Below are 13,384 nucleotides of genomic sequence, written 5' to 3'. Positions count from 1 at the left end.
TATGGAAGGCAATCCATCAATTCAGGCTTCTGCAAGCTAGTGTCCTCCACATTGCTTGGACGACGGCTCCTATTATCCCCAGCCAGCAAGGCAAGGTAGCATGAAACCATTTGGGATCATCTTCATTCTTCATGGGAATTATATTGACAGGAAGTAAGCCCCACAGCCATCTGCTTTATATGCTGAACAACAGTGTTCTAAATATATCGGACCTTCATAAATTATAGTGCCTTAAAAATCCTAGCTGGCATGTTTTACACTTCCTATAAACACCAAGAGCAGCCCATTTAAAATCAATGGTTTGTTTTTCTACAGAGAAATACATTGATTCACAACCCAAGCCACAGCCAAATATTTATTCTATTTATTCTAGAACTGCTGGACTCGGTATTCATTCATCTTAGCAATGTGACTTACTGGAGCTGGCATGAATCAAGGGTGGATTTTTCTACACATCTTTTGGATCTGGTCATCAGGACAACCGCTGTAGCAAGAACAGTTATGGTTGAATAAATCTAGGTACCTATTCCATATTGACAATCACTACTTAGTCACAATTGTGACATTATTGCCATGATTCTATGTGTGTTGTTTGCCTTTAAGCTGTTTTCGACTTACGGTGATCCTAAAGTGAACCTATCACAGGGTTTTCTTGGGAAGTTTCTTCAGAGGGGTTTTCCATTGCTGTCCTCAGAGGCTGGGAGAATGTAACTTGCCCAACATCATCCAGTGGATTTTTTCATGGCTGAACATGGATTTGAACCCTGACATGGTCCAGTGCTCAAACCACTATGCTGTACTGGCTCTCACCATGATTGTAATTCCCCTGCAAACTTATTTTACTGGGCATCAGCTGCATGGAGAGAAGTAGATCTGTTTTGCCAGTGATCAAAGCATATGTGAATGATGTTTCCATCAGGTTTGGAGGTGGATTGGGCCAGGAGAAGTTACTTTATTAAGTATATTTAGCCAAGTAGCTGATATAGAATATGGGTCAATATACCATATGTCCCATTGTTTGCTCTACTTTGGATAGAAGTGTGGAACTAATCTGTTTAAGTCAATTGGACAAACTAAAGTAGTATAGGCAGAGTCTCCTTTGTCTGAAATCCGAAATATTCCAAAAACCAAAACTTTTTTTCGTGGCTGGTTGAGATAGTGACGCCTTTGCTCTCTGATGGTTCAATGTACACAAACTGTTTCATGCATAAAATTATTTAAAATCTTGTATAAAATTACCTTTGGGCTGCATGGTGTAGTGGTTTGAGGTTGGACTAGGACTCTGGAGACCAGGGTTCGAATCCCTGCTCAGCCATGTAAATCCACTGGATGACTTTGGACAAGTCACGCTCTCTCATCCTCAGAGGAGAGCAATGGCAAACTCCCTCTGAACAAATATTGCCAAGGGGTTTATCACATGGGGAGTTGGAAGTTTAAAGGGGGTTTATCCTGTGAAAATCGCACAATTACTATTAGAGTGCAATTAAGATTTTCACACACAGCGGTCATTATCCCGGGAATAACCAGGAAGTAATCAGACAATAAACAGCAACAAATCATTCCTGGGATTTCCCCATGAATGATTTGTTGCTGTTTATTCCCTGGTTATCTGAGTTAATGGTGCTTTAATTGCTTTTGATCGTGACGTCATGTGAAAACATTTATCATGAATGCACACAATTGCATGTTTTTCATGGGGTATTCCCGGGATAATGTTACTTTAATCACGATGTGTGAAAATCTTAATCGTGAATGCGCAATTTTCACGGAATAAACTCCATTTACACTTCCAATTGTCCCTGTGTAATAAACTCCTAAGGAAACCCTAGAGGATCACCATAAGTCAGAAATGACTTGAAGACACATCACCACCACCACCACCACCACCACCACCACAACAACAAATGTGTATAAAGTGTATACAAAACATAAATGAATTTCAGGTTTAGACTTGGATCCCATCTCCAGGGTACAGTGAGCCCACGCCATACGCAGGCTTCACTTACACAGCTTTCAGCATACGCTGAAGCCGCTGGAGAATCTTATTAATGGTGTATGTGCGCCCCATGGCGCCCTGTGCACGCACCCCATTATTTTTAATGGAGTGCAAGTATACATGATTTCCCACTTACGTGGGGGGTGAGTGGGTCCAGAACGGATCCTCGCGTAAGAGAAGGGAGGACTGTATATCATTCTTAACATAGGCAAATACAGGTATTACAAAATTCCCGCCTCCCCCCCAAAAAATCTTATATCTAAACCATTTCTGGTCCCAAGCATTTCTGACAGGGGAGACTCAACCTGTAACTGAAGTCCACTGGAGATTTTCAGGAATCCTTCACATATTTGATTTGGTTTGGCAGATATGGATTGATACAGGCAAGTGGAGATCATGTGGCCTTAGAGATGTTGTTGGTCTGCATTTCCCTGCATACCTCACCCTTGGCAAACCCTCTTATGTATCTGCACATTGATCTGCAAAGAAATCCATTTAGCATTAAGGACCACAGTTTAGATAAAAATACAACACCTTTCACTATACCATGACAAGGTGACCCTGGCCTGAATCCTCTTTGCAGTCTTAACTAGGTTGGCTTGTTGATTCAGTGGGAGTTATGAAAGTGTTGACTCACCATTCATTAATTGATTCACTGGGCCTCAACTACACAGCAGAATTAATGCAATTTGACAGTGCTTTAACTGCCATAGCTCAGTGCTTTGGAATCCTGGGATTAGTAGTTTTGTGAAGCACCAGCACTTTTTGGCAGAGAAGGCTAAAGACCCTGTAAAACTACAAATCCTGGGATTCCATAGGATGGAACTACAGCACTTAAAGTGGAACCAAATTGTTTTATTTCTACAATGTAGGTGTGTCCTGGGTCTAGTATCAGAACTTGATGGAATAACATCAGGACTGGGCTGAAGACAGTAGTCTAAAGCAAACAATAAACTAACAGCTGAGAATTAGGACCAAAGATGAGCAGTCCAGATAAGAGTTGAAACCAGAGGACAGCAAAAAAGAAATCAGGATGAGAGGGAGAACCAGGAAACAAGATTAGAAAACAAGGCTGGGATGAGACCAAAGAACCAAACCTGGGACACAATTATGCTAGTGATCAGGTACACCTTGCTGTTAGAGCAAAGTGGCCCTTACACAGAAGCCTTCTGTGATGCATTTGCTTATTGATCTGCAGAGAAATCCATTTAGAAATAAAGACTATTCCTTAAAAAAAAAAAGCTTCTCACTATATGATGACAAGGTGACCCTGAATAGATTCCTATGTATAGTCTCAGCTAAGTAGACTTGTTGAAATGGTAGGATTTACCAAAAAATGTTGACTGGTCACTATGCATTAATTGATTCAATAAGCCTATTCAAGTTGGGAGGACCAATAGGATTTAGATCCCCATGCCCACTGCTCAGCCTGTTTTCCTAGAGGTGATGGTCAACTTCAAGATCTCCTCTAGAGAGATCTTGTAGCACCTTTGAGACTTGTAGATCTTGTAGATCTTGTAGATCTTGTAGACCTTTGAAAGAAAAAAAATTGGCCGCATGAGCTTTTGTATACTTCAGTCTACTTCCTCAGATGCATCAAGATCTTCTGTTGCTCTCCTGGCTTCTTTTGGTTCTCTGCCTTGGATCCTTCAAATAGAGCAAGGGTAGGAACCAGAAGGCTCTGCAGAAGTTGTTGGGCTGCAGATCCCAATTCATCTCCCAGATATTGTTGGACTGCAACTTTATTATTCAGTTTCTTACTTACACTTTGTAATGGCTTTTGGTCACAAGCAACAAACTAATACTAAACACCTCACCTTTGGCTAGGCTGTTGGCTGCTACAATTTACCATCTGGAGGAGCACATGGTTCCTACCTTTGAAACAGAAGATGCTTTCCATGCAGGCCTGTCCTCTGACAATCTTCCAAATAGAGAATAGGAAGTTTGCTCATATTTTGTAGAATTACATGGAATAATACACTGGTCTCTCCCCCCCCCCCCGCCAAATCCTGTAAATCTCTTTGCAGGAATAAAGCTCACTACACTGTCTCGTTTCTACCTCACAAATTCTCCCTCTGATAATAAAAGCAAGACAAAAGGAAAACCTGCCTGTATTATCTGATCAGATGTAAGCCAGAATCAGCACCAGCTTTATGCTGAATGAGCCAATGCCAAATAATTATTTGATACTCAGAAATATTATCTCCCTATAGAACTGAGAAAAGAGTTTGTTTTTTAAAGTCTGTTCAAGTCTGGCGTGGACAACGTCCAGAAGGAGCAGGAATGTCCAGTATTCTGCGCCGATCTTCATATTCATCAGTATCTGTTGAGTCTTCATCCTCATCCATAGCACATTCATTATGATGGGTTTCCATGCGAGCTATAGATACTTTGAATGTTGGGCAAACCATATGAAATCTAGGAATGGTGACATTAAAAAACTTGTCTTTGTAGTAAAGGCAATGGAATGTATAGTATCCTTCCATATACCCAGAAGTAGTGCCAAATGTAGTGCAGCTAGTGTATTCATAAACTCGACCAGGACTGATTATTGGAAATTATCCTACTACACCAGGTCCTTGAACCTCATCAACATCACCTTTGGCATTAGTTATTCTCCAGTACCGACTGTCTAACTGACAGGCCTTCTCTGGAAGTGCATCTTTGGACATTTCAATTCTGATTCGGTAAGTGAAGAAATAATGAGGTGGATGTACTGAACTGAGTTCAGGCAAAAAAGACGTAGAGACAGAGACAGTAATATCTCCCGTTGTTGCTACACAGTCCTTATCATGAACATATCTGAAAATCTGGTCTCGGATAATGGGATAGCCACCTGTTATTACATTGTTTACATAGGAGGTAAACCATTCCAAATAGGAGCTACCTGTAATAAACATATCAATTGCAGAGGGATTACGTGCCATTTGATCTGGACATTGGTAGAAGATCTCATAACTATTGCGACCCTCCACGTTCTCCAAAGCCATGTACTGACTCAATCCGGTGTGAATGCAAAAGGTTAAGGGAAGGCACTGTTTCAGCCCTAGCCGCTGCTGAAAGCCACCAGCTGCCGTGTCAATGTCCAACAAATCCTCAGAGCGATAGTGATTGGAAAGTGCCATGCTTCCCATCAACCCTGGAACAACTAGCTTTTGTCCATTATGGATCCGAAATGAACATCTATAGTCATCCGGAAGTTTGCAACCAATCTGTGCCTCCACTGCATCCAAATCTTCCTCCCGTACACTCTCTTTTAAAGAAGTAATCATCCGAGGACAGCGTTGCAACAAATATTTTTCCAAATCATCCCGAGCCTTTTTAAGTGTAGCATAATACTGAATATACCTTCCTAAATCAGCATAAAAATCTATAAAGATTGCTTTCCAGCTCTTATTTCTTCTGGATTTCTCAGCTTCAGTCAAAAGCCAATATTTCTTACAGTGCCTCCTCCACAGTGGATCATGACTTGAAAGCTGATTTAATCTACGACTTACATAGCAGCAGCTCATCAGGTCCCTGTAGTCGAGGAAGCTGAGGATGAGGAGGAGCGGGTCGGTGGGCAGCAGCTCCAGGCTGAGGGGCGGCGGGTCCAGCTCCACGGAGGCCGCCATCTTGACGACGACGACGGCGGCGGCCCATGGAATAATATAGATTAGGGAGGAAGAGTGAAGACCACCTTGTCCAAACTGCTGCCATCAAGAATATACAGTCGGCCCTCTGTATCCACAGATTCATCCATCCATGCCTTGAAAATATTCCAAAAAGTTTTCTCCCAAAAGCAAGGGAGCCTGGAGAAAAGAAAGTTAAGAGGTGATATGATAGCCCTGTTTAAATACTTGAAGGAATGTCATTTTGAGGAGGGAGCAAGCTTGTTTTCTGCTGCTCCAGAGACTAGGACCTGGAACAATGGATGCAAGCTACAGCAAAAGAGATTCCACCTCAACATTAGGAAGAACTTCCTGACAGTAAGGGCTGTTCGACTGTGGAACACACTCCTTTGGAGATTTTGGTGGAGTCTCCTTCCTTGGAGGTCTTCAAACAGAGGCTGGATGGCCATCTGTCGGGAATGCTTTGATTTGGATTTCCTGCATGGCAGGGGGTTGGACTGGATGGCCCTTGTGGTCTCTTCCAACTCTATTATTTTATGATTCTATGAAATCATTTTATGCAAGGGATTTTTTGCCATTTTATATAAGGGACACCATTTTACAATGCCATTGTATATAATGGGACTTGAGCATCTGTGGATTTAGGTATCCATGGGAAGTCCTGGAACCAAACCCTAGCAGATAGCAAGAGCCCATTGTACTCCTAAAACACTGATGAGATATGGCAATCTGACTTATGTTTAAAAACTTCCAAGGAAAGGAGAATCCACCATCTTCCAAAGTAGGCTCTTTCACTGTCAAACAGATCTTATTGTCAAGACATTCTTGATTGGTAGGAAGCACTATAGACAAGTGGGATTCATGATGCTCTCCAGATGTGGCTGGGCCGCCTCTCCCAGCATTCTTCACCATTGGCTATTCTTCACCATTGGCTTCCTCTGCTTCCTCTTCACCTGGATGGTGGTTGTCACTTCCACATCTTGTGGCAGACACCTTCATTCATTCATGAGCAAAGAAACTTTCCCATTACTACCAGTTAGTTTCACTGAGTGATCTCAAACTCAGAGCTTGGAAACATTAGGGGCTTTTGGCTCATAAATCCCAGAATCCACCATCCACCATGGCCATGCACTTCTTGTTTCTATCCATTTTTCCTACGCAATGCACAACTGTGTACATTTCTATGCTCTGCCCCCCCCAAAAAACTCCATAATTTCCCCGCCCAAGTAAAAATCTCAGACTCATTCTTTAGCTTTTCCCACATTTGTTTGAAAAACACTGGTTCTCACTCTGCCTCGGCCCTTTTCGGTATGTGTATGTCTGCCTTTTCTTACTACCAGCTTGAGACGCATTGTGAAAAGGGTAATTTGCCTTAATACATATGTCAGGATCGAATTGTGGCACGCCATGCTATAGAGAGGTAATGAAATAATTTTTGGTTTAAAAAGAGGCTAATTCTAATAGAGCTTGCCGGGGCTTCGCATGATGTCTTTCTTGTACTTAAACCCTCTAAATATAGGCTAGCAGATCAATTATTTAGACGGCTGTATAAAGGGGAGATTCGTGGGCAGAAAACAGTAGCATGCTGTCTAAGATATATACCTTTGACGGGCTTAGAGATGAGAGATGAAACTGGCAAAGGCAGCAAGCCAGAATTTATTTTTTTCCAGTGCACCCCTCTACTGTGCCAATTCAAACTTGCCTTGTGCAATTCCATTAAATTTGCAGAGGATACAAAACCAAAGGGAACCAGTCAGTTGAAATGGGTTTTCAAGGGGTGTAGCGGTTTTACAGGAATATCTTGACAGATTATGTAAACGTCGGAGGCCTGGAGGGAAAGGGAGGGTGGATACTGGGACTTTGGGAGATCTTTATCCATTTTACATGTGTTGGAGATGTCAGGCAAACCATTCACTCAGCTCTTCTGACGGTGGGCATATTAACAAGAGCTAGACAGATCAGAAAGGGCTGGCGTGGAAAGGGATAAGCATGGTAACAGTGAAGCTTTGCGTTCTGCTGGGTTGGTATAGTATAAAAATGCAGGAGCACTTGGACAACAAAAACTACTGGAGAAAAGCAGTCCCCCTCCACCTTAATCTGTAAGCATGAATTTCTCCACATTATAGCCATCAACATCACTATCACTTAGATTCCATCTTTTCCAAGTATTGTGATTCAAGACATGACCAAAGTTTAAAACAGTACTAGCAGAAGCACATACGAAACATAAGTAAAACATACAGGAAGCTATTCTTGAAATGCAATCCAGCTTTGTTGTTATTGTGTGCCTTCAAGTCGTTTCTGACTTATGGCAACCCTAAGGCAAACCTATCATAGGATTTTCTTGGCAAGTTTCTTCAGAGGAGATTTGTCATTGCCATTCTTTCAGGCTGAGAGAATGTGACTTGCCCATGGTCACCCAGTGGATTTACATGACTGAGCTGGGATTCAAACTCTGGTCTCCAGAGTCCTAGTCCAACACTCAAACCACTTCAATCCAACTACCTATAGAATTAAAATCATTTTAAAATGAGTGCCTCAAAAATACCCCAGTCAACATATTCAAGGGTATTGGTTGGTCTTTAAATGTATCACTCCTGTGTGGACCTTAACCCTTGTTCAAACATGAGATTGTCCTTTGCAGACAAAGCAAAATCACAGAGTATGTGTGTGACCTTCGGTGAAACTATGGCTGCTGGTTCCATAACACTCAAGATTTCTAATATGCCTTCAAAGAGAGAACTGTGTTCCAACAGCCTTTTAGTAAACAACTATTCTCTGTAAAATGAGGCACATGCATCAGATGCTCAACTTTCTCTTATCCTGGACACTAGCCACCAGTGGTCCCCACGTCTGTGGAACAATGAAGCTGGTTAGAGGCTGCTGCCACACTACTGAATTAATGCAGTTTGAGACCACTTTAATGGTCCTGGCTTCATCCTATGGAACCCTGGGATTTGTAGCTTGTTGTGGTGCCAGATTTCTCTAACAGAAAAGGCTGAAAAGCTCACAGAACTACAAGTTCCAGAATTCCATAGAATTGATCCATGGCAGTTAAAGTGGTGTCAAACTGCATTAATTCTGTAATGCAAATGCCACCTGAGTTTAGCCTGGACTTTAAAGGCGCTATAAATGTGTGGTGCAGTGATTTGAGTGTTGGACTATGACTCTACAGACCAAGGTTTGAATCTCACCTTGGCTATGGAAACCCACTGAACGACCTTGGGCAAGTCACACTGTCTCACCATCAGAGGATGGCAATGGCAAACCCCCTCTAAGTAAGGTTGCAAAAAAAGCTTATTATAGATTAGGGTTGTCATAAGTCGAAAATGACATGAAAGCACACAAAAACAACAACAACAACCAGCATGGTGTATGAGAGCCAGTGTGTTGTAAACTTTGAAGGAGACTCTGGGAACCATGTAGACTTTGAAAGATCTGTACATGTATGGTGTAGTGGTTTGACTATTGGGCTATGACTCTGGGGACAAGAGTTCAAATCCCAGCTTGTCCATGTAAACCCACTGGGTGATCTTGGGCAAGTCACATTTTCTCAGCTTTAGAGGATGCCAATGGCAAACCCTCTCTGAAGAAACATGCCAAGAACTCCCCTTGATAGGTTCGCCTTAGAGTTGCCATAAGTCGGAAACAACTTGAAGGCACACAACAGCAACAACAACAAACACGCATTGAATAAGATCCCAAATTAGATCCAGCACTTTGGACAGCTCCTTTGAAGATCCCTTGCCCCATTGACATGGGGAAATATGCAGAGGTAGCAGTGTTGGCCCTTTGGCAAATTCAACAAAAATCCACCAAACAGTGATACCTTTATTGGCCAACCGAAATGCACAATATACTTGTTGCAAGCTTTTGAAGCTCCATCTTACTAACATCTCAATTGTTGTCTCCTGTTTGGTTTGGAACATCTTGCCTGATACAATAGGTATATTGTGCATTTTGGTTGGCCAATAAAGGTATCACTGTTTGGTGGATTTTTGCTCCCATTGACATGGGAGCTGTGACTGATCTCAGAGCCCTAGTCTAATCTCCCATGGAAGTGGGAAGACTGGTTTGGCGGTGGGAGAAACTGCCTATTCTTTCTCCTCAGGCCTACCTTCTATCTCTCCATTCCATCTGCTGCTTTTCTAGTAGAGCTGCCATTTGATTAAAAGGAACGTGAGTTGACTAATCATATGACTTTTTGTCCTCTGATTAATGTAATCTGCATATCTCTTCTATCCTCTGTGTTTTCATATATATTTAATGGCAAGGATCTCTGTGCCAAGTTGGGAGGAGAAAGAAATGGTTTCTGAACACCATTTTGTTGGCTTTCTTGAAGTGAAGAGGGCAGGCGGCCGGCTCAGCATGGAAGAGTGCACAAGGCTGATAGAGTTTATTTCTCATTTCTGCTGATAGAGCACTAAAGGGCTCCCCCAGTTGCAGCCAATTGACCTTGTGGCCTATAACCAGGGCTGCTACCTGGCCGATTTGAAAGCAGCTTAGCTATTATATATACATTCTGCCGCCTTCTTTGGGGAGGAAAAAGGAAGGCAGGGGAGAGGCACAGAGAAAGCAGGAAACCTGCTCATTGTACTGGGTAAAAGACCATTTTAAATTGCATCTGGGATAAATAGCGTAAAGGCTTAATCTGTGAAAATGTTCATTTTTCATTGCAGTGGGCCCTTGGTATCCACTAGGGTTTGGTTCCAGGACCACCCGTTAATGCTCCAGTCCCATGAAATACAATGGCATAGTAAAATGGTGTCCCTTATATATAATGGCAAGGATCAAGGTTTTTGGAATTTATATTTTAAAAAATATTTTCAAATCATGGATGGTTGAATCGGTGGATAGAGAATCTGTGTTGTCAAACCACTACACCACACTATTTAGGTGAGGCTAAAGGCTGTTCTTGAAAGCTAAGCAAAGTCAGCCCTGTTTAGTACATGGATGGGAGAGCAGCAATGAATGGCGGGTGCTGTAGGCTGTATTTCAGAGGAAGGAACTGGTAAAGCCACCTCTGAGGATTCCTTACTTGAGAAAACCCCATGATGTTCATGGGGTCACCATGAACTTGAAGGCACATGTGCTCACATGTACAGTATCTGACATCATTGCAACATCTAGGTTTCATTTCCTTTTCTCAGTTCTTTTTACCAGAAAGAGTGCTTTTTGTCAGCTTGGCATTATGGAGGATTAGAGGAGACACTTTAATTTTCTTTGTTTAATTAAGATGGATGGTTTCTTCTGCTTTTATAGCATTGTTTTGCATTCTCATAAACTGGCAAACCCAAAAGGTTTCTTATAGTTCCTTATGCAATGGAATGAATACATACTTAAACACACGTGTTCCTGCACTACAGAAATAATGCAGTTTCACACCATTTTAATTGCCATGGCTCAATGCTGTGTAATTCTGGGATTTGTAGTTTGTGCGATATTTGTGAGATATTTAGCCTTCACTGCCAGAGAGCTCTGGTGCCACAACAAACTACAGATCCCAAGATTCCACAGCATTGACCCTTGACAGTTAAAAGCAGTGTCAAACTGCATTATTTCTGCAGTGCAGATGAGGCCTCAGCCTCAGAGGAAGGCAATGGCAAACCTCCCCTGAATAAATCTTGCCAAGAATACTGTATGTTGGCTTTAGGATCAACACAAATAGAAAACTAATTGAAAGCACATGACAACAAGCACCTCCCAGAATGCCCCAGCTACCTTCCCTTTCCATGTGCAAGGGCTACCAGTCAGCCACACTCTTTATTTTCCTCTCTTCTTTTACCCACGGCACAGATGAGGGCAGAGAGGACGTAGCTTCCAGTTATCCTGATCAGCTGGCAGTCCAGGAATCTGGCCCTTTTTAATCCCACCTGGCTGCAAACATGCAAAATATCCAGCAAATTAATTTAGTCTCAGTTTCCATACCTTCCAACATTTCAAAGATGAAAACTGGGACATGTGGAGCCACACAACGAGAGAGTGTGGACAAAATAGAAAAGGTTATTAAGGAGGAAGAACACACAATCTCGGAGAGGTTGCAGCAGTTTGCTTTTACCAGAGTCTACTGGGAAGCACAAGATTCCATCTCTCCTCTCTTCTCCCCCCACTGATTTGTGTGCAAACTATTTTTGTATGTTAGATTGAATTTGCAGCAATTAGCTGAGGACAGGAAAATGAGAAGTGAGAGGAAGAAAGAGAAACTAGATCATTTTAAAAGCAATTGAAACAGTGGGATGACAGAGCAGCAGCCAGGACTGCCACTGCCAAGTTGGGCAGTCTACCTATTGGGTATCATGTGTATGTGTGCTTTCATGTTCCCTTTCTGGAAGAAAAGTTGCATCTACACTGCAGAAATAAAGTAGTTTGACACTTCTTTAACTGCCATGGCTCAATACTAGGGAATTCTGAGATGTGTAGTTTTGTGAGCTATTTAGCGTTCCTTGTCAGAAAGCTCTGGTGCCCACCAAACTACAAATTCCAGAACCCTATACCAGTAAGCCATGGCAGTTATAGTGACGAAACTGCATTATTTTTGTAGTGTAGATGCATCCTAGAAAGCATTTCGGGTCTCCTACAGCCATGGCAACTGAAATGGAAAGAATTGATTAGCTTCTTCAGAAGAAAAAGTACAAGGAGAAAGCACAGGGCCTAGGCCTAAATATGCCGAAGGCACCAGATCTCATCTTATCTTCCAAGCTAGCCTAAGCAGGGTCAGGCCTGGTTCGTACTTAAATGGAGGACTGGTCAGGAATACCCAGGTGCTGCAGTCTGTGATTCAGAGGAAAGCAATGGCAAACCATCTCTGTGCTTTCTTTGCCTAAGAAAGCCCTTTGAAAGACTCCCATAGCATTGAGCCATGGTCCAAACATTATGATTTGGAGGGTGTCAGTGGGTTGCAATGAGCATAAGCCAATGCACAACTATAGTGTAAGTGACAACTACAGAAGCAACCACAGCCTTTTTAAGCATCAATAAGCAAATATATCCTAAAACCCAAAGCGCTCATTTGACATTCCCATTCATCTTGATATCTTGGAAGACGTTCTCTTAAACTGCATGGAAGACTGTGTGAGATTTTACAAATTAAGGCATAAGCACCACAACGTGCAGGGAATGAGAAATAGTATGCTTATTGCTGAACATTGACAAAAGCAAAATAAAAACATAAATATCCAAAGGAAATTTAATTAAGTCAGGAAGTCCTCCCTTTCCTCTATTTACACTCCAGATGAAGTTTCAAGGAGAGATTCTTAAGGATTCAGTTTCTCCTCTCTTCTTCCTTTCAAGGGGCTCAAGAGTAAAGTGAGACATTCCTGTTTTTAAATAGGCTTCTCCTGACTTCAGCTGTTCTTCCAATCTCTCTCTCTCTCTTTCTGACCTACCCATATGCAGAAGGAGGACTATCTGGAGAGGGGAGCATTTTGCCTTTGTTCTTAAAGCAGTTCCTTAGGACAGCAAAACATTCTTGTGGGAACTACAGTGAGCCCTTGGTATCTGATGAGGTTTGGTTCCAGGACCCCCATGGATACCAAAATCCATGGATGCTCAAGTCCCACTAAATAAAACAGCAGTAAAATGGTGCCCCTTATATAAAATGCTAAATCAAGGTTTGCTTTCAGGAATTTATATACAGTGGGCCCTTGGTATCTGCTGGGATTTGGTTTCAGGATGCCTGTGGATACCAACATCCATGGATGTTCACGTCCCATTAAATATAATAGTGTAGTAAAATGATGTCTCTTATATCAAATGGCAAAATCAAGGCTTGCTTTTT

The 13,384-nt window shown here is 42.1% G+C and overlaps 1 pseudogene; it reads right to left on the bottom strand.

Annotated features, from left to right (window-relative positions):
- Positions 1-4,011: 4,011 nt before the first annotated feature.
- LOC149307242 (F-box only protein 3 pseudogene) lies at positions 4,012-5,610 on the bottom strand (annotated as a pseudogene).
- Between the last annotated feature and the right edge of the window lie 7,774 nt (positions 5,611-13,384).

Source organism: Sceloporus occidentalis, unplaced genomic scaffold (assembly GCF_023333645.1).
Source record: "Sceloporus occidentalis isolate IW3139 unplaced genomic scaffold, rSceOcc1.0.p SCAF_9, whole genome shotgun sequence".
In the NCBI taxonomy this organism is placed as follows: domain Eukaryota; kingdom Metazoa; phylum Chordata; class Lepidosauria; order Squamata; family Phrynosomatidae; genus Sceloporus; species Sceloporus occidentalis.
Note: the sequence above shows the minus strand (reverse complement) of the source record. Positions and strands in the feature narration are given on the sequence as shown.